General features: G+C 53.4%; 1 protein-coding gene across 1 annotated transcript in view; it reads left to right on the top strand.

The window, feature by feature from the left end:
- The window catches only part of DSCAML1 (DS cell adhesion molecule like 1), a 334417-nt gene that overhangs the window by 122120 nt on the left and 190178 nt on the right, over positions 1–22119 (top strand). The window lies entirely within an intron of this gene.

Here is a 22119-nt window from a genome sequence, read left to right as displayed (position 1 = left end):
GATTATTTGAGGGTTTTAGGAGGATACTCTTTCTCGTAGACCACTTGTTCAGCCCGCCTCCTCCCATAAACGTAATTGCCTATCTTCAGTCCATACAGAGGGAGGGGGCTGTGGAGGATGGGGGATCCTGGACCCGCAGATCCTGGCATGTGGGGGGACTACCTTGCTGAATATCCATTAAGACCCCCCTCTCCCGAGAGGGCGTGGCTCCCAGAAGGCATGGCACAAAACATCATGGCCTGGTGTTCAAGCGCCTGCGGGGTCCCCCCCTCCCCGAGACGACCGTGGCAGTCCCACCTGGCCCGTCAGAAACGCCCCTGCCCAGGACCCCCCTCACATACAGGGGTGCGAGGCAGGAGTGGATGGGACACGCCGGCATCCACACCGTGACGGCCCAGCACAGGGGACCTAGATGAGCCCTGGCGAAATAAATGGCCTTCGGTGTGATGCTTCTCTTGCTTCCTCCTTCTAATTTGGGGCTTGCAAGGAGGGGAGATGGAGGAAAATCCCCCGGGTGGGGGAGATGCAAGGAAAGTTGGGAGCTGGAGGGAAGCGAGGGGAATAAACGCGTGCTTCTAATGGAATCCGTGTCACGGCAGCGTCTTCCCCAGCCCAGAGCTAACATGTGCACAGAAATAAGGAGATAAATAAATGGAGACGCTGCGTTCCAGGGCAGCCTCCGAGGCTGGGGGAATGAATCAATGTTCTCCCCGGGCAGCTGTCCGGAATGAAGTGTAATGGTTAATAAAGGCTGATTGTGCACACACAGCTGGGGCCAGCCGAGGCGCCGGAGCGCTTCCTTCCCCTGGACCCGTCTCCCCCCACGTGGCCATCACAGGCCCATTAAGTGAGCCTCCTCGGCGCGTCTCCAATTGGGGGGGTGGGGGGGCCGGGGGTCTTGGGCGTTACCAGCGACGGAACAGAGCATCTCAAGGAATCCTTGATGGCTCTGATTTGCTTCCCCCGGCAGGTGCAGGGGGTCGGTAAGGGGAGGGGGAGGCAGGGGACAGACTCCGGAGGGAGCAGAGCCTCAGACCATCAGCGCTCTCTCAAGCGTCACGGGGAGGGGGCGAGGTTCCGCCCGTGGGGAGCTGTTTAGTAGTTCAAGTCCAAGCTCACAGTGGCTCAGGGAGGGCTTTAACCTCAGCAGACACAGGGCACAGAGCTTACAGGAGCCCTGGGTAATTTACAAGCCGTTGGTATTTGGCTTCAGAAGACGTCGATTTCCCTCCCTGAAGATCTGCCTACCTAATTCTCCTGGCCTCAGGCAAGTCATAAAAAACGTGTTTGCCTTTCTGGGTCACATTTAGATGGCAGCAAGGGGCGAGCGGCTCAGACACATGCAAGGTGGCTGGAGGTACTTTGGGTTTACAGCTTGTCCATGGAGACCCATAAAAACAGGCAGGTGGAAGGCGATTGGCCTGAGGAGGTGGGCAGGGAGCGCTAAACTCCACCTAGCCAGGCTCCATCAGACTGGCGGTCTAGGAAGACTTCCTGGAGGAGTTGCCACTTTAGGAGTAAGTACAGAAACAGCCCACCCAAACGTCTTCCCCCCTCCACTCTCTCCAGAATAAGTAAACCAAACGGCTTCTTACTGGGCATAAAAGGCTCCTCGTCCTGCATGGGTGACGGTTGTCTTACCCTCAGGTCTTGGAATCGGTTCAGCGAGTATGCCAGGCCCATAGTGGGTTCAGTGTCACGCAACTTAAGGGTGACGGGAGAAGAATCAGACAGAACCCCAAATGATGACGATGCGTGGGGTGTAAGGAAACCTTGGACAAACAGAGCAGTGCACGGATGTCCGCACGAGCTGCCCCGGCCCGGGCTCAGCCTGCGCGGCGGGGGCCTGTCCGGAAGCTGACCCGCCACTGCTTCTCTAGGGGCAGTTCGGGCCCATGTGCTCATGTTGACATTTCTGAGCGATGCAAAGCCTCATCCTTGGAGGGGTTCCCCTATGGGCTTTGCCAGAAGGGCATTGATATTTAGGGCCGGTGTCCCTTTGAATCTCTGCCGTGGGGAAAGGCTGGGTGTTTTGTGGTTAGGGGGAAATGACCACTTGGAAATCTGATGGGTACCCCTAAGGGAAAAGCTGCTGAAAGCACCCCCGATGTCCCTATCACGCCCCCCAATTAAACAGCGGAGCTGGCCCTCCCCGAGAGGGCCCTGGACTGGGGTCAGGAGTCAGTAATTTGACGCTAACCTGTGGGTTCCCTCGCACTGGCCCCTCACCTCCCCCACCTTGGCGTCCTCACCTCCAAAACGAGGGCGTCCGACTGGGCGCCCCTCAGTGTCTCCTGCGTCTAAAGGCCTGTGGCGCTGCACAGCAGAGTCTCGCTGCATCTGACTTTGTCATACTGTGGCCACGGGGCTTCTGTTTTATTTCCTTCCATGTTCCAGGATCTCAGCCTCACTTTTGACTGACTGTAGGTGTAATAGAATTCGTACTTTCTCAAAATTTAATTACTAGCAGTAAACGATCATTCAATCCATTGATTAACTACCTATCGATCCCCCCTGACAAGGCTCCGAGACAGTTCGGCTGCATTTGGAACACAATCCTTTGGTAATTGGCTTATCCTGCCAGGGTCACAGCCTCTGCTAAAAGGCATTTGGGTCTTGGTAAATGGCTTTTTATCTGAGTATTTATTTCTCGGATCCCCGGACTGCTGTTGGGAAACATTTTATGTGTGCACTGAATTTAGCAAGTAAGCCCTGAGAGGTAAACCCGGACTCTACCTGAAACCCAGGGCCAACAGGCAGGCTGGGTCTTTCACCGAGGGTCCTGGGCCCTTCAGCCGAGGGTCCCAGGATGGGTCAGTGCACCCCAGGATGCTCTGCCATAAGAGGAGGGCTTGGGGATCCAAGATCTCTGAGGGCTCAGATTCCTCAACTGTGATTCTAACTCTCCACTTCACAGTCTAGTTTAAGGAGATGGAAAATTTGCATATCAAACGCTGCGGCAGACACAGGTTGCCCGGCTGCGGCCCTCTCCAGGGACGCTGTGGACCCTTCGGGCGCTTTGAAGCGTGAGCATTAAGTGCTTTCCTCCTGCCAGGGGCGGGCCCGTGGGAACTGGCCCCGTGATGCCCACATGTGCTCCGCTTTCAAGGTGCAGCCGGCTCTCTGAATCCACGTGGGGCTGCGTGTGAAGAAATGAGCCCCAATCCGACTCCCTCGGCCACCGGGCCCACCGGCCTCTTTCCCTTCTGTCAAGGTAGTGCGTGCCCTGGAAGGCACATTCATTTCGCTGTCAACATCAGCAAAATGACAGTAGGGGATTGGTCTGCTCCCTCCTTCCCTACGCCACTGCCGAACCCTTAAGGGATTCTAAAGCCAGGAAGAAGGGACTGCTGGAGTGTCTGTTGGTTTGGATAGCTGTTCAGGGCATACAGCTCAACCGGGGCACAATAGAAGTAGGAACAAAACATCTTCCAAGCGCAGAGGCCTGGGGAGGGGGCCAAAGCTACCAGGAGGAGTTGCCTCCTCTCTCCAGACAACTTGCCACTTGCCTCCTGCCCACCCCCCCATCTGCCCATAGTAAGTATTCAGTCAATGTGGAGTGAAAAAATGGCTGAATGAGTGGGTTTGATCTTGGAAGGTAAACTGAGGCACAGGCGTATGAAAGCATAGAGCGTCCTTAAAATGATGGGGAGGTGATGAGAGTCAGACTGCTGCCTTAATTTCTTTCCTCCTTTCTGAAAGGCAGATCACATCCCTGAAGACCCGGGGGACAGAAAGGTCCTTCCTTTAAAGAGGATCCGGCATCTCAGGCTTGGCTAGGCCATCAGCCCAAGCTCGGCGTGCGCATATACTGCACTGCGCCCCAGAGGCCCTCGGGGTCTGGCCCTCGCCTCTCTCTGACCCTCCCGTCTCAAGCCATGGTCCCCCCTGCTCACTGAGCTGGAGCCACACTGATCTCTTGGTTTCTCAGACAAACCAGGCTCTTTCTCCCGCTTCGTGCCTTCGCACATGCTGTTCCGGCCCCCTGGAATGGGGCACCGTGCTTCCCATGGTTGGCTCCACCTCAGCCTCCAGGTTCCCAGGTAAAGATCATCTGTCTCAGAGAGGCCTTTCCCGGCTTCCTATGGAATGCCGACTTCCCTGTCCACTATCGACTTGCCTGTCCACTCTTGCCCGTCTCACTCCTTTCTTAGTTCCCACCCTGACCCTCCCACCTTCCTTGGTGGTATTTATTTTTATCTGCTCTCCCTGGCTAGGCTAAAGCCCCATGTGTCTTATTCAGAACAGTTCTTGGCACTAACAAATGTCCATTAAATGGTTGTTGAATGACTGAGTGATCTAACACAGAAGGTTGGGCCTGGGAGGAGCCACAGCAGCCCAACTTCTCCCCACTCGCCGGGTCCTTAAAGCAAGACACCGCGGCCAGAGGCAGAGCTTGCCCATCCCCAGCCCGAGGGCCGTCCCCTGTGCCCCGCTGCCCGCCCTGGTGCCCGCCTGTGCCAGGGCCGCCAGGCCGTTGAATGTGCCCTTCAGTGCAGGACTTGTCTTGGAGGGCTGCACTCCCCGGCGGGAAGCCTTGTGGCTTTCTCCTTTTATGGGGAGAGTCTGCTGCTGGATTGACTGTAATTGTCGGATTTGCATTTGGTACACCTGCAGCAAGAGGCCCCCGGGGCAGGCAGGCCTTTAGAAATCAATAGGAATAAACAAACAAATATATTCATAGGAGGGGGCCTGGAGAGGAGGGGCAGCTGGAGAGAAGGAAGACGACAAATCAAAGCGCCAGGCTCCCCAGTCGGCAGCAGCAGGCCCGCTTCCCCTCCCCCGCCGCCGCCCCCTCCCCCAGACAAGCTCCGTGCCAAAGTCCCCGCCTTCTATCGCTACAGTGAAACCGAGACTCTAATTTCGGAGCTAGCCTGAATGGGTTCATTTCTCTTTATTAACTCCGGCGGTGGGGTTTTAGGCAGGCTGGCTATTGTTCGAGCTGCGCGCCTCTCCTCTCCACTCCCCGTGCTTTGAAGCTGCAGGAGCAGCCTGGAAAGGGATGGCACTGAGCAGCAGTGGCTGGTGTGAGACGTGTCACCCGGCAGTCAAACGGAGGCCAGACTCGGAGTGTGGGAGAGCAGGGCCGAGCGGAGGGCGACCTCTCCCTCCCTGGAACCCAGAGCTCCTTCAGCCATGGGCTGAAGGGGTGGGCACCGCTGGCCTGCTGGGGCTTACCTCCCATTGTCCCCCCGTTAGCCTCCAGGGCGCACTCTGGGCTACAGCATAACGGGTCAAAAAACAACCAACGGTGCCCCGCGCTTTAGAGTGACAAGGTTCCTTTACGCAGCCTTATGTGTAACCGGTTTTTGCTAAGAGCTTGCACCAGCCGCCTGAGACCCCCAGCTGCGGGTGGAGGGGCTGCTGGGGAATGAACTGAGCCCATGGGAGCTGTGGACCGCAAAGCACCCTGGGGAGAGACCTGAGTCACGATGTCACGACTGAGCGCAGACGGCACGGGGCGCTAACCCACCGTCCTGGGCCTCAGTTTCCTTTCTGGATTGTAAGCTCCCAGGAAGACAGGGTTTGTGTCTGTCTTGCTCATCACTCAGTTCCTGCCGCTGTGCCTGGCACGAAGTTGACATTTTAAAGGAATGAATAAATATCAAAAAAAAAAAAAAGAGAGAGAAAGAAAGAAAGAAAATGGGGATAATAAAGATCCATCTCCTAGGGTGGTGGTTGAAATAAATGAGATGATGCGCACAAAGCTTCAGCAAGCAGGAAATGCTGGTGGGCCTGTTATATGTTAACTCACTTGCTCCAGTGTCAGGCTCTGAGTCGTAGTAGGTTTTCCAGGGCTAGTTTCCCTATCCTTTCTATAGCAAAGGAATTAGAAAACCAGTACGACTTCAATGTGTTCAGATACAGGGTCACTCCTGGGACAGGAAAGAAAGTGGAAAACAAGTGGGTGGGATGCAGCAGCTCCTCATGTAAGGTGCAAGTCTCCAACTACCTTTGGGTGCCCCCATCAATCCCACAGGTCTGTGTCAGGCAGGGAGGTGGCTTCAGAGGGCACCCAAGCCAGAAACCAGAGGAGGGGGCCAGGCTGAGAGCTGAGTGGGAACCTGAGAGAAAGAGAGAGTTGAGAATAAGCAGGGAGTGCCGTAGCTGCCTGGGACCACCCTCCTTGTCGGAGCCGCCTCTTCAGTGCCCATGAGGCCGCTGGGAAACCCAGCCCCTTGGAGGGCTGGGCAGACACTAACCTTGACTTGGCCAGAAGGGCAGCAGTTCCGTGCCTGCTTGGCTCTGGCCAGCCGTCTCCTCTGGGAAGCTGCTTGCTGCTCCTTGGACCCCCAGCTGCTGTCCAGACTGCTGGTCTATGTGAACCAACCCTGCAGAAGCAGACCCCACCCCTTGCTCACTGCCCACCTGACAGCCACCCTGGGAAGTCACGACAGTGAAGATCCGATGGTGGCTGTAGCAGTTCCATATGGTTAGCAATTCCAAAGATATTGGATTTTGTTTGTAATTTGGTCTGTACCTGGGTGTGATTGAGTTATGATTAGGGCTTTGATTGCGACACATCATTAGGGCGTTGAGTCCCTAATGGTGGGTGGGGACTCACAGATAAAAGGCATGGCAAAGGACAGAGTTGGGAGTTCTTAATGTTGGAGTTTTGATGTTGGAGTTTGATGCTGAAGCCTTAACCTGGAGCCCCTGGAAGTAAGCTCACAGAGGAAAGAGAAGCAAGACCCTGGAAGGGAGGAACCCAGGACGCCTTGAACCCTCGCAGACGTCGGCAGCCATCTTGCTCCAACACGTGGAAATCGACTTTGGTGAGGGAAGTTACTTATGCTTTATGGCCTGGTATCTGTAAGCTCCTACCCCAAATAAATACCCTTTATAAAAACCAACCAGTTTCTGGTATTTTGCTTCAGCACCCCTTTGGCTGACTAATACAGTGACAGTGACGACATTTATATCGCCAGGCACCATTACGGAGTGCTTACCATGAGCCAGCTCTGTGCTAGGCATGCCACACCTACCACACGCTGTTAATCCTTCCAGCCACCCGAGGAGAGCCGAGGCATTGCTGTCACCATCGTACAGAAGAGGGCCAAGGCAGCCACCCCTCCTGAAGCCACGCCTGAATCCGCCACATTCCGCTGGACAATGCACCGCAGGGCCCTGGCCTTCAGAGGGGCCTTTGCCCTGAGCTTCGGTCTCACCACCGTCTCACACTCCCCACCTCCTGGGGCTAAGTTGGTCTCGGCAGACCTGGTGGTTTTGACACAGACCCAGGTGTAGGGATGGGTTTGGGATAGACCCAGGTAGGTGGGCCCAGAGCAGGGACAGTACCTGGTAGCCAGGTGAGCTGCACCAGGCTTTTGGCATCAAGGGCGTCGGGCAGGTCTGGGATCCCAGGCCCACGGTCCAGAGCCAGGAAACAGAGACAGAAAGTCAAACGAGGGGCAGAGGACACAGGCCTGAATTAGGGGCAGCCTGTGGCACAACAGGGATCAAATTATTAACAGAGGCAAGGGCGCTCATTATGCACCTTCTAATATTCATTATGGAAAATGCCATCACTGTGCTGGTTCCTTACACATGTGACCTTGTTTGATCTCCCACCACCCATTCTACAGTTAAGAAAACTGAGGCTCACGAGGCTGGCTCACGGTTTCTCCTGGGGCACGGCGGCCAAGGGGAAGGCTGCCCAGATGCCCTGGCTGTGGGTACTGAAATAGTTTAAATCACCCTTTCCTGTGGCTTAGAAAGGCCAAATCTTCAGAGCAGGTTACAGAACCAATTTGGGGGCCTTGGGGGAAGGGAGGGGGCTGAGCCAGGAGTTACTAGTGTCGTTACAGGGACCCCAGCAGCCCTGGGCTCTGACGAGGAAGGAGAACCAGCCCAGGACCTTCCTCCGTCCTTGTATGGGGTAGCAGAGAGAGCGCTGGTCTGCATTTGGGACACAAGGGCTCTGGCCCTGGCGTTGCTGCTGTGCACATTTGCAAAAACCCACTAAACTTCCCAGAGCCATGGAGGGGGGCTAATTATACACCATCTCTGCTTCTGTCTGTCCCTGACTTCCCGCCAATGGATACACATCGGCAGTGTCTTAGATCACGTGGCCTCTCCTCACGCCTTAGGTGCCCTCAGCCCTGAACAGTGGATCAAGGCAATTGGGCCTGAGGGCTGTGGCGCCTCCCTGCCTGAGTTTGCATCCCAGATGCACCATGTGCTAGCTGTGTGACATGGGACAAGTTACCGGTCTCTCTGGGGCTGTTTCCTCCTCTGTAGAATGAGGACAGTAGAACTACCCACTTGGAGAGGTAGGTTTTCCATGACACAAATGAAACTTCAGCTTCGAAGCACCTCATTCGCACAGGCCCATTCTACATAGCCTTGTTTGTTTTTTAAAAAGACTTGCAAAATCATATAAGCACTCTCCGAAATCATGTAATCAGGCCCCAAAAACCTGGGCCCACTCCTGCCTTCCTAACAGTTAATGAGAGCATGTCAAGAAGGCTCTTAGACCAATGACTGGCTCAAAGAAGGCCCTCGAGAGATGTTAGTGGGGAGCAGAGGTAGCTCAAGTGATCAAGTGCCTGCTTCCCACGTATGAGGTCCTGGATTTGATCCCCAGTACCTCCTGAAAATACAAACAGACAAAAATACCAACTCTCATGGGGGGGAGGCAGATATAGCTCGGTGGTTGAGTGCCTGCTTGCCATGTACAAGGTCCTGGGTTCAATCCCCCAGTACCTCCTAAAAAGTAAAAATAAAAATAAATGAAATGTTACTTGTGTGGCTGTTGCCATCACTGTTGTTTTTCCATGGAGGAAGCCCCGTTTAACAGTGGAAGAAACCAAATCTTAGAAACGTTATTTGATTTGCCCGTAAGTGTTTGGGCAGTAGGAGACAACTCCACAATACGTTTTGCCATGTGACTTTTCTCTTTGGCGGGCTCACACAGCCTCGTGTGGCAGTGCCTACTTTGGGACACCAAAAAAGAAAGAGAGTTGGTCCTCAGCTTCCAGGGGCTTCTTCCCTGATTAGGGACACTGCACTGACATGAACGATGCATCGTTGACTGTCAAGAGCCGTACATGATGAGATGCTAGTGTGGAAGAGGAGATCCTCAAAAGGCGTTTTCAGCAAAGATCTCCCAGGGAAAATGGACTTTAGCTGAGATGGGCAGAATTTGAACTTGCATTGCACGTGAGAGGAGCAATAGGCAAACACAGCCATGGGTGCTGCGTCCAGGTGTCAGAGCCAACTGCAGCAGCTGTTGATAGACGTGGCTCTGAAGGTGCAGCCAGGAAGGGATGTGGCAGGTGCTGATTCGGGATGGAGGTGGGGGGAGGGTGCAGTGCTCTTCCATCATGCATCTGTGGGCTTCATCTCTCAAGGTGAGCTGGAAGCCTTGGAGAAGGTCAGGTCTCCCTGCACTAGGTAGTCTCATTGGTATGTAGGCCAGGCCATCAGAAACCTGATGGCCTGTTCCGCAAAAGCTGTGCGTCCTCAACACGCGTCAACCAAACATGTACCAAGCTGCCTTTATGGGACATCCATGGGTCAGGCATCGTGCTGGGAACTTTTGTTTGCTTGCTTGTGTGTGTGTTTTTTTTAAGCACTTTTATTGAGATATATTCACATACCATATGTTTTAATCAGCCAAAGGGGTGCTGATGCAAAGTACCAGAAATCTGTTGGCTTTTATAAAGGGCATTTATTTGGTGTAGAAGCTTACAGTTACAAGGGCTTAAAGAATCCAACTCAAGGTTCCTTCCTCACCAAACTCTGTTGCCACGTGTTGAAACAAGATGGCGGGCAATGCCTACAAGGGCTTAGCCTTCCTCTTTCCTCTTAAGGCTCTGTGGTCCCAGTTCCTTCCATTCTCAGCTGTAGGTTGGGGGCTGTTTCTTTCCAGGCTCAGCTGCTCTGGTCTCTTCACAAGGTCAGCTGTGAACTATCAGGCTCATTTATCTCCCAGGGGCTGCAGGATCCTCTGTGTATCTTCTCTGTGTATCCACTTCCATGTGAGAGTCTGTTTTATCAGCCCACCAAGGAGGCTGAGACTTAACCCTAAGTACCACTCTAACATGGTTGAATCAAAGCCCTAATCTTAACATAATTTAATCAAATATCTCAACTGAATCTAATACCATCAGAGGGTTATTATGCCCAGAAGAATAGACTAGTTTACAAGCATAATCTCTCCTTTTGGAATTCATAAATAATCTCAAACTGCCACACCATACAATCCATCCAAGGTGTACAAAAGATGGTTTTTAGAAGAATCACAGAGTTGTGCATTCATCACCACAATCAATTTTAGAATATTTTCATTTCCCCAAAAAGAAACACCCCCTAACAATTACCTCTCAATCCCTCGATCCTTCTGGGGACTTTTTATATATTACCTTAATATGCCAAAACAGTGATGCAAGGTTTATATTGTTATCCCCCCCCTTTTTTTTTTCCAGAAAGGAAAACTGAGCCTTGGAGAGATTATGTGACTTGGCCCGAGTGGGCATGTGCAGGGAGGTGTCAGAGAGGCCACTGGAGCATCATTCTGTCTAAATCCAAAGTCCATGTACCCTTTCTACCCCACCCCGATTAGTAAATGTGCTTATTTATACAAATTGTTAAAGAAATGAAAAATACTTGCTCACAAAACCAGCCAGCGCCTCCTGGAGCATCACTGTTGATCTGGCTGCTGGCCTGCCGCAGCCCGTCCTGGGCCGGGCCTCTTAAAGAGGCCCCTTTGCTGTTCTCCTCCACCCCTCCCTGTACGCTCCCGCCGCTCCCTCTCCCTGCATCCCGGGGAGACACCCCCTTTCTTCCCAGGCCTGGCCCTCTGTCCTACGGTCTCTCCCTGCTGCAGTGTTTTCCGGGGTGCACTGTTGTGTTTAAACGTTCAGCGTCGGCGCCGAGCGGTACAGCACCGCGGTGCAGCGCGCTGCACTTGTCACAGCTCGGTGGAAGCACTAGTGCTCTTTGGAAGGGCAGGGGAGGAATAAATGTTTCAGTCATGCTATAAATAATGTAGCAGGGAAAGATGTTGTGTAAGTGGTGCTCTGGGTTTTGCCAGGAGGTATGTTTTCCTTCCTTCTTTCTTTTTTTTTCCCTTTCCCTTCCTCCCCCAGCCCCCCTTTATTCAGTCCCTTACAGAATGCCTCGCACCAGGGATCAGAGGAAAACAGCTCTGCTCGGAGGGAAAGAGGAGAAGATTAAACTGTTGAAAGTCAACAATTCAATCCCTGGAGGGAAAGGGCAGAGGGGAGGGGGGCCTCTGGCCTGGCCGGGCAGTTGGCAGTGATCTGGGGACTGAAAGAGAGAGATGCTCCTGGAAGGCGCCGGGTTTCCTGCTCTCAGAGGGTGGGGAGGATACTGCCTGCGAAGGGAGGTTGGGATGCGATTCCAGCCCCTCCCAAGCGGAAGAGACCTTGGAGGGAGGCCGGCTGGGTTCTGCTTGTAGGGCTGGAGCGAAAAGCCGGGAGTCGCTAGTCCCAAATCGTAGGGCCCTGCGGGCCACGCTGGGTAGCCCAGGGCAGTGGAGCCAGGGAAGGGGCCAAAGCACAGTAATGGGTGGGAGCCAACACCTGGGCCCAGGTGGGAAGAGCACAGGTGGAGCCATGGCTGGGAAAGTCAGAAGCGTGATGGGAGACGGGCAAGGGTAAGGGGGGCCAGCTCTACAGTGGCGTGGAGTGGGTGGCTTGGGGAAGGCCTTATACTGAAAGATGCCTCAGCCTTCATCCTGCTGCTGTGGGCCTTGGTGTTTCCTGGGGTTCAGCCAGAACTGGATGGAGGCCACCCCATCTCCAGGGCACGTGGATGTGGTAGGTCAAAGGCAATGCAGCTCGGCTGGGCTTGCTCGTATCAGGGCAGCCGGCGAACCTATGGCTTGGCTAGCAGGCTTAGGTCTCTTTAAGTGTGGTCTGGTGATCCCAGGCAGAGCAATCACCTGGGGGGCTTGTCTAAAAAAATGCAGATTTCTTGTCCGCATTCTGGACTTACTGAATCCAAATTCTGGGGTAGGGCCCAAGAATCTGCATTTTAAATAAGCACCCTGAGAAGTTCTTATTTATATGAATTTGGTAGCCCCTTCTAGGAGCTACATTCAGTACATTGGGCTGGAAAGGGATTTGCTGGAGACTGTCTCTACCACCTACCTAAAAACCACGTGTAATTGAATATTTTTCACCCAACTGTTAGAAAACACTGTTGGAGTACCTGCTGGGTACACGGTGTTATGCTTTCTGATCTAGGTGGTTGCCTGGGGCCACGGACATAGGGCACGTTTGGGTGGAAGGGACCTCAGGGAGCCTCCGCCACCCAGTGAGACCTCCTCTCCCATAGCGTCCTTGACCAGGGCTCATCTGGATGGCGAGGCAGCCAGGGCCGCGGTCGGCCGGCTCACGGGTCCTGCCTCCGCCTCTGGGCACACAGGTCCAGTCTGCCCCCTCTTATACATGACAGTCTTCAGATTTTGAAACCAGCTGTTGTGTCCCCTTGAACTCTCTTTTCTAGATTAAAAACTACCAATTCCATGAAAGGAAGAGTTTTTCCAGACCTCTCACGTTGCCGGTGTGCCTTCTCTGGATACTTGGGTTCATGACTGTCCTCCTTGAAGAACAGCACCTTGATAAAGGGGTGGCTTGGCCAGCCAGAAGCGAGGCCCGATTTGGATCCAGACCCCCATTCACCTTGCACTTGCCTTTGGACAAGGGAGGCTGATTCCCCTTGGGTGGCCAATGTTGGTGGAAGAATTTCCATGAAGGTCCAGAACCGAGTTGTATCCAGGCCACTCCCAGCCTTCCTGGTGCTGAGGTCTTACTGACTCAGTTTGGGTACCAGGATTCAGCCTTGGAGGAGCTGTTTGCAGGGTGGCAGCCAGCAGGCAGGCGGCAACGCCACACCATGCTGGAAGGCGCTAACTCAGTGCCCGCACCCTGCCACTCTTCCTCGTGGGCCCGGTCTCCAGCACCTTCTGACATCGCAACTCTCTCCCTCCATCGAGGCAGCACTGAGAGAGCGACTCACTTAGCACGGGAAGAGAAGGGGAGGGAAGCACCCCTTCATGGAGACAGCTGCAGGGGCCCCTGTCCCCTGGATCGTGTTTTGTCAGTGACTTTGAGGAGGGTGCAGGGGAGGGTCCGAGGAGGAGGACCAGGTGGCAGGTGAGGAAGAGGATCTGAGTAGTGGCATTTGGGACTGATTGGAGGGGAGAGAGTCTGGGGCTGGGGAGACGTCATTATAATAATTGTATCCTTCCCCTGTAGTTACGACCTTGCAAATGTAACTTGATGTTGGTAATGAGCCGTAATTAGACAATCACCCAAAGTTGCAGAGAGTAGTGCAAAAGCACAACCCAGTCAGCAATGGTATCCTGTGTCGTCACTGTCCGCATGCACCTGTCAAATTCGCATTTTCCTCCTTCCTTGTCATAGAAGCCCTGGGGTAGGTCTGCCATGGCGACCGCCCCGGCCACCTGCCGTTACTTAGCGAGGGTCTTTGGTCCTCTGAGGAGCCTCTCTCTGGTCCCCAGCCCTTGGGTTTCCTCCTGCTGTTGGGGCTCTTCAGGTTGAACCCCAGAGTCGTCAACCCTGAGAAGGTGGAATGCAACGCTAGGGGTCTAGGTCCCAAAGAAGAGAGTCCTGGGGATAGACCATTGCAATAGCCCCTCTTCCCTGGAAAGGTGGCCTGGCTTTAATTGTCACTGTTTCTAAGAAGTATCAGGAGCCCAAAATGGCACAGTGAGGACGTGACCAATAACAGAACAGACTGCCTCTTTTGCACTACTTGTCTCCTAACAGGAGCGTGGTCCCTAACTCAGAGGAACATTCCATGGGGGGATTTTAGGCATCAGCAGCGTATACAGTGGGGTGGGAAGACATCTGGGGGAAGGGGTCTTTCTCAAAATCAAGTCCCATAGGTGGCCACTTCTTTCACCTCTGGACATAGCTCGCTCTGTGAGTTAAACTAGAGGCCACCCCCCCCCCCCTTGCGTGGGTGCTCCCCGTGAATGAGATCCCCTCATGGAAATTTGCATGGCAGCATATACGGGGCACCTGTTCACGCTAATGACGGCGAACGGTGCCCTGACCCCTCTCGACAGCTGGGCCCCAGCTCCCAAGGTGGAGCGAGTTTGAATGCTTACAACATTTACATTTTAATTAAAATGCTTTTTGGACTCTCCGGAGTTCCATGAATCTCTTAGTCCCTGCTACAGCCTCCCCTCTTATGGCAAAGTCATTTCAGAGGATGGGACCTATACGAGGATTCTGCTTTGGCAGTTTATCAAACGGAGGCCTCGTACAGAATTGGAGAGTGGGAAAGGAACGTAAGAGATTCCCGAGTCCAACCTATCAGTTTTCCGATGAGGAAACTGAGGCCCTGATGGGGAAAGCCATTTGCCCAAGGCTACCTGGGCTGAGGCAGAACCGGGCCTTCAATTCAGGGCTGACTCTTCATCACTTAGACCCTGACCTCGGCGCCTTCCCAGAGCAGAGGATCCACGGAAGGGCTTCCCGGAGCCTGGAATTCTGAGCTCGTTCTGTGGGACTGGAGCCCTCGGAGGGGGTCTGAGCTCTGAGCCACGAGAACTTGGTCATGTCGTTGAAACCTTTCCTACAGCCTGTGTCAGCGATGAGAAGAGAGGGAGAGAGGGAGGAGGAGGAAAGTGTGATATGAAAGAGAGAAATGGCTCTGAGTGCGGTTAGGACAAGGTCTTTGGGATGGGGACAGCACGCCAGGCACGTTGGGGAGCTCAGAAGGTGACACACACGGCCCAGAGCCGAGCCCGGCGGCCTCCCCATCTCCTCGGCTCGTTCCACAAGCTGGTCCGCTTTGGACCTCGGAGGGACCTGTGCTTCAACAAGAAAAATATCAGCTGAGGCTTTCGGAAGACAGTCTCATCTCAATAAAGAGGCCGGAAAGCGCCTTCTGGTCCTGCCTTGGCCAGCAATTAAGTGGTCTTGATCAAGGCACTCCACCGCTTTTGACCTCAGTCTCCTGCTGTTCAATGAGAATAATGTTCTTGGCTTCCTGCTGCTGGGGTCAAGTTTATATTAGATACAGGTGAAAATGCTCCATAAACTGGAAAGCACAATAAGGACTTCCAAATATTGGGTGTGAACATCACTGCCAGAGAGCCTCTTCTGGTACCTCTGGGTGCCAGGGAAACGTAAACTAGGCACGAGGGGAAACTCATCTTTCAAAAACCAGCCCCTGGTGACTGCAAAACTGCCTTGAGCTGATGTCACCCTGAATCCCAACCACAGAGTCCTTCTAGAACTCTGAAACATGGTATTGCCGACCCAGACTGGAGGGGTGAGGGGAGCCTGCCACCTGGCCAGGCTCCTCAGAGGTCAGGAAGGACTGGTGGAGCAACGAAGGAGGGCAGCTCTGTTGACAACCTCCAGTTGGAGGCCGCTGCGTCCAGCGCAAAGCCTCTCTGCCAGCCATGGCCAGGCCTAGAATGAAGGCAGGGACAGCGGGCTGGAACCCCAATCTCCCCAGGTGACCTGGGAGCTCCCAGTGAACCAGTTTTTGCAGTGCGGGTGTAGTGTATCTGGATGCTGAGGGAATGGTGCAGATTTGTTGTGTTGACACTTTAATGGGACTATTTCATGGCTAAGCTGCCCCGTTTACCTGAGGGGAGCCTCTGCCACTTGAAAATGTGTTTTGCCTAACCCTGAGCTCTTGCTTGCTGCCTTCTAGGGCTTGAATCTCTTGTCTGGGGGCTGAGTGCGAATGCTAACTCCTCGTTGGTCTAGGTCATAGTTGTTGCCTCGGGCCCTGGGATGGGGTCCAGTCTTTCAAGAGCCACAGAGATGTATACTGTGTATACCCTGGTGTATACTAGACTCCCTTCAAAAAGAAAACACCTAATCAGTGCCCGAGCTAGACCCCAGCCAATGTCGGACTTCTCCCCAAAGATACGGGTTTTAATTCTTGGTCTGCGGCAACTAGCAGCATGACTTTGGGCAAGTCACAACCTTCTGGGCTTCAGTTTCCCAATCTGGAAAATGAGGATGTTGAACTCCTTCAGCCTGAAGAAGTGGGTCGGGAAAGTCTTGAACTTGAAGGAGAGGTGGCACCACCAACCTGGGCATGGCCTTGCAACTTGCTGAAGCTCGTCAGACACTGTGCCTTGGAGGAGCATATGGCATAAGCTCCAAAGACTCCAGGGCTGCAGAAGGAGTGCCGGGGTGGCCCCCGGATATGCTTAGAGCCACGTCTAAAGGACACTTGTGTTCCGGGCTTGTTGTAAAGTCAGCCGTGTGACTCCAGGTCCCTGCTAAGGCTTTGTTGTCAATCAGCAGGCACTTGCATTGTGGGAAGGCCATTGTTCTCAGGTAGTCACAGTGCCTCCTTGCCAGGTGGCATCCTGTGACCAAGCCCCACTCAACTCTGTAAGGTGACGCCGGCAAGAAGCAGCGGCCTCTGCTCATTGTGCTGTTGCCATAGCACACGCTGGAGTCGATCACTTCTTGACATTCCAGGAGCAGAACACTCCTTTCAAGTAGGCAGCGAAGAGAAGAAGAGCATGGCAGGCTGTTTACTGGTTCCAGTTCCAGACTCTCAGGGTGACAAAGGGGCCTAAGAGGGTCACCCAAATCCAGCTCCCTCCCCAAGCCAAAATCTCCCTCTGTAACCCAGCAGCCAGTTACAGCGTATGTCCTACCAGCACGCAAAAAGGAGAAATGGGAATGTGGATGGTTACAAATGAAGTCAGAAAAGGCAGAGTCCCCATGTAGATGAAAAGATGGGGTGAGAAGATGATTTTGCCAGGGACCTAGGCTTAGAGGGCTACTGACATTGAGCATTAAATTCACTCTGAGTTTTTTTGGCAGCAAAGGCAAAAACGGAAATAGGATTATTACAAGGGTGCCTGATAAAAGAACTTGTGACAGGGGAGAGACTCTTCTCCCTGGCTCTTTATTTTAAAGGAAACGACATTCATTTACTGGCCAGGGAAGGTGACCCTGAAAGTCATGGCTCGATGTTTCTGTTTTCCTTTCTTTCACTCTGATACTCTTGTGTTCCGGGTTCTATAAGGCGGCTCAGGACTTCTTAGATTGGCTCATATTTCTGCATCCCGAGGAAAGGAGCCCATTGAGTTACGGTGTGGGCCTAAAGTCCAGGAAGCCCGGTAAGATGGCCTGTGGAAGCGCCAAGGGCTTTGATCTGGGCGGAGAGCACTCGACTTGGGATGTGATGGTGATTGGCAGGCCGGGGCGTCACCTCAAGCACTGGTTGCTGCTGAGCCTGAGTGGCAGGAGACCTCTGACGCCACGGGCTGGCACGCTCCCACCTGCGAGCTGACGGGCCTTGCCAGCCTCCAGGAACTGGCCTGAAGACCCCTTACGCGCTTCAACACTTCAGCTTGTCTTTATGTTTTTTTTCCTTTAGAAAAATAAGTACATTTCTGGTTCTCCATTTAGTTAGGGCAATGGCTGGACTTGGCAAAAAAAATAAAATAAAATAAAATACTGGCACCTCCTAGCTCCTGGTTCCTCAGGGGTGGCCTAGGGAGTTTCTGAGCCACAGGTACCAGGTATGTGTCCCTACTGCCCACCAGGCACGGTCCTGCGAATGGTCTGGGCATCAGTCCTATGGTGCAGACACTGTATTCTTCAGAAGCTGTGTTGTCTGGACTCTGGACTCACACTGCCTAGGGTTCAAATCCCAGCACCCCACACTAACTTGGTTTTATGACCTGGGCAAGTTTCTTAACCCTTCTGCATCTCACTTTGCTCATCTGTAAAGGTAGTAAATGAATTTGAGTATTTCAAAATATTAAATTTTATATAGAGATGATAGTTTAGATAGATCGATAGAGATGATAGGTAATAGATGATGGATGGAAGGAGGGATGGATAGATACATAAATGATAGGTACTTACAACGATCACTCTTGGCACATAGTAAATATTACACAAGCTTTACTATCTTCATCTGCATCATCCTCAGAGCATCTCATTGGCACAGGTATTGTTTTTGTTTTTGTTTCTTTTATTTCTCCCCCGCCCCTCCCCCCTCCCCCATTGTCTGTTCTCTGTGTCTATTTGCTGCGTTGTCTTCTTTGTCCACTTCTGTTGTCAGTGGCACGGGAATCTGTGTTTCTTTTTGTTGCGTCATCTTGCTGTGTCAGCTCTCCGTGTGTGCGGCACCACTCCTGGGCAGGCTGCACTTTCTTTCACGCTGGACGGCTCTCCTTATGGGGCGCACTCCTTGCATGTGGGGCTCCCCTACGCGGGGGACACCCCTTTATGGCACGGCACTCCTGGCGCACATCAGCACTGCGCATGGCCAGCTCCACACGGGTCAGGGAGGCCCGGGGTTTGAACCGCGGACCTCCCATGTGGTAGGTGGACGCCCTAACCACTGGGCCAAGTCCGCTTCCCGACAGGTATTGTTGTTCTCACGTCACAGCTGGTGGAATTGAGGCTCAGATGAGTTAAGTTCCTCTTCGAAGGCAATGCGGCTGTGACGTGGTGGAGCCAGGATCTGGAGCCGGTTCCATCGTCCTCCAGTCCCTGTGCCCTCTTCACCTCAGGCTGCCTTGCACGCCAAGGCCGAAGCGTGTGAGCTGTTGTCCCCCTGCTTCCACCCTCTGAGCAGAGGCTGGTCCCATCTCTGCAGTGCAGCCACGCTGCGCACTCCCAGCCCTGCCAGCACCCTGAGCGGGAATCATTCCTAGAGGGCAGCAGCAAAGGAGGGAAAGTGCTAGCCAGACCTCCCCCAGGGGATTAGGCCGCTGTCCCCAGGCTGGCCTAAGTCCTTCAAAATCCATCCCTCTCAGAGTCTCTGTCCTGAGATGAAGCAAAATCCCCTCACGGTCCCTGTCATAGGTGTGTTTGGGGCTAGACCAGCTCCCGCAGGGGCCCGGGCATTGCCTGGTCGGGACCCCTGGGCATCCCCAGCCTTTCCAGCACGGGAGCTCGGGGTAGGAGGCCCGGAGGGACTCGGGTGTGGACTTCACGTTTCCTCTCATTTTACATCGGCCAGGCCTTGTGTAAATCCTAGCTCTAGGGAAGCGGCTGCAGCTCGAGCAGTTGAGCTCCCCTTCACCACAGGGATTCGATCCCTGGGACCCCCTGGTATAAAAAGCAAAAAGTCTTCACAGACCTGCGCGGAGAGGCACAAGGCCCCCGCGCGGCGAAGCGATGCACCAAAAAAGATGACACAGCCAGACAGAAAGAGAAAAAAACCCTGGCTCTTCTATTTAATACCCGTGGGACCTTGAGCAAGACACTTACCCTCTTTGAGCCTCAGTTTCCTCACCTGCAACATAAGCATGATAATATGTAAGTACTGACTAATAATACCTGTGCACTTTATACCTGGTGCATGGTGAGATGGAGCCATTCCGTATCGATGTGGCTTTTATTATGTGATGGTCCTTGTCATTATCCTATCCTGCTGCCCGAGGAGTCAGAGCCTTGCAACAGTCAGCCGACTCCTGCCTGCACCTTGAGCCCACTGGAGTCCTGAACCTGGGCTACCCCAACCCTCCTAGTCACAGGCCCCCCAAAGCAGATGGGCCCCCACGTCAGGGCACCAAGACGGCAGCTGGGTGTGAGCTGGCGCTGTGCCCAGGGGCCACGCAAGCCTCTCAGCCGTGGCTCAGCTTGGGCTACGCACTCAGGCTATGGGGAGAGGGCAGGTGCTGGCAGCTGCTGCTACACCTGGGCACCTGGCACTGGGGCTAGGAGGCCGCGTGGGAGGGGAGTTTTGTGTTTCAAGGAAGCTCTTGCACCCGATGCCATATTTTACTTCCTGGGTGGGGCTGAGGAGAAAGGCCATCCCGAGGGGCCCCGCCAGGGTACTACCTTGCCCCCCGCCATGTCCCCCAGCAGCGCCTTCCGTGCTGCAGGTGAACATTGGCGACGACGCGGGGAGGAGCGGGCACGCGCCCACCCAGCTGGGCTCTTGATTGATCTCTAAGGTCCCTTTCAACTCAGCATTCTGCAGGGCCCCGAGCCCATAACTCAAGGAAGCCGCACGCTAAGAGCGGTGACATCTCGGCAGTAAATCCTGCCCATTTAAATAATGCCGCTGTCCCCGTGGCTCCCGCTGGCGAACCTTCCATCCCTCGAGTCTCACAGCACTCCTCAGGGACAGGAATTATTCTCTCCCTGACTCACGGAGGGGCCAACAGGGGCTCCGGGCAGTAAGTGACTTTTCTAGTGCCACGGAGCTCACCGGTGGTGTGTCCAGAATGGAGCCCACTTCTCCCAAATCCAGTTTCTTGCTCTCTCTTTTAACAACAACTGAGATTTAATTTACATACCATACAATGCACCCATTTAAAGTGTACAGTTCTATGATATTTTAGAATATTCACAAATAACATGCAACCATCACTGCAGTTAATTTTAGAACATTTTCATCACCCCAAAAAGAAACCTCAAACCTTTTTAGCTATGGCCCCCTATCTCCCATCCTCCTACCCCTAAGCAACCACTACTCTACTTTCTGCATCTATAGATTTGCCTATTCTGGATAGTTCATATAAATGGAATCAAAGAATATTTGATTTGGGGGAACTGGCTTCTTTCGTGGAGCATGTTTTCAGGGTTCATCCACATTGTAACCTGCATCAATACTTCGTTCCCTTTTATTGTCCAATAATATCCCATTGTATGGATACACCACATTTTCTTTATCCATTCATCAGCTGGTGGACATCCAGGTTGTTTGCACCTTTAGATTACTGTCAGTCGTGCTGCTATGACATTAGTGTCGATGGGTTTGAGTGCACGTATGTTCTCATTTCTCTTGGGCTGTCTCCAGGAGTGGAATTGTCGGGTCACGTGGTGACACCACGTTCGATTGTTTGAGGAACTGACTGACTGCTCTCCACAGCAGCTGCACCATTTTACACACGGATACCAGTATTGCGTCAGCCTTGCCAGCACCTACGCTCTTTTGGTTTTTTATTAATTAATTAATTAATTAAAATGTTACATTCTAAAATATGAAGTCCCCATATACCCCCCACCCCCCTCACCCCACTTCTCCCACATCAACAACCTCCTTCATCACTGCGGGCCATCCACTGCATTTGGTGAACACATTTTGGAGCACTGCTCACCACATGGACAATGGTTTACACTGTAGTTTACACTCTCCCCCAGTCCACCCAGTGGGCCACGGCAGGACTTAAGCTGTCCTTTCCCTGTCTCGGATTGAGGACTTAGAGGCGAGCTAGGGGATCCACGGGGAGAGGATCATTACACACCCTGGGATCAGACGTGACATAAAGACCAGGGCTGGTGTCGCCTGGAGACCAGAGGTCGGGGATCGTCCGAAGTGTTGCAGCCAGAATGCGGACCCCTTCACCACTTGGGGGAATGCACCAGAATTACAGGTCTTGTTGAGCACCGGCCACTCCTTCCTAGGTCAAGTCTGGCTGGGGACCCCGAGTATGCAGGAAAAACCCTACTTGAGCCCTTTGGGGTAACTGAAATCTGCTCCGCCAGGCCAGAGAGCTGGCTGGTTGTCTCAAGTAGCGGGGTGGGAGAGACGGCAGATTTCACACACAGCTTCTCCTACCACCTTCAAATGCCAGAGTCGTAGTTGATTTCCCTGACATTGAGCAAGGCTGGATATTTTTTTTTTGTCTTTATTTATTTTTTTAATGTTACAGTCAAAAAATATGAGGTCCCCATATACCCCTCATCCCCCTCACCCCACTCCTCCCCCCATAACAACAACCTCCTCCATCATCTTGAGACATTCATTGCGTTTGGTGAATACATCTCTGAGCACCGCTGCTCCTCGTGGTCAATGGTCCACATCATAGCCCACACTCTCCCACAGTCCACCCAGTGGGCCATGGGAGGACATACAATGTCCAGTAACTGTCCCTGCAGCGCCACCCAGGACAACATTTTCGGAGGCTGGATAGTGAACTCTGAAGAACTTGGGAATGGGCTAGCACTGGAGAGAGAGGAAAAAAGCATACCCTACTGCAAAGGAGGGGAAAGAGGTGGCTTATCTAGGGGAGAGACACTGACCCCTGTGCTTCCCGTGCCTGTGAAAGCCAGGCCAAGCCGGTTAACACCTTTATTGGTGAGCAGGGGGCTGCAGTGGGCACGTGCGCCCCCCACCCCCTCCTCGACACAGTCGTGGTTGCAAATGTGGCTCTGGAAGCATTTT

This window comes from Dasypus novemcinctus, chromosome 27 (genome assembly GCF_030445035.2).
Source record: "Dasypus novemcinctus isolate mDasNov1 chromosome 27, mDasNov1.1.hap2, whole genome shotgun sequence".
Classification (NCBI taxonomy): domain Eukaryota; kingdom Metazoa; phylum Chordata; class Mammalia; order Cingulata; family Dasypodidae; genus Dasypus; species Dasypus novemcinctus.
The sequence above is the reverse complement of the archived record's forward strand: the minus strand, read 5'-3'. Positions and strand labels throughout refer to the sequence as shown.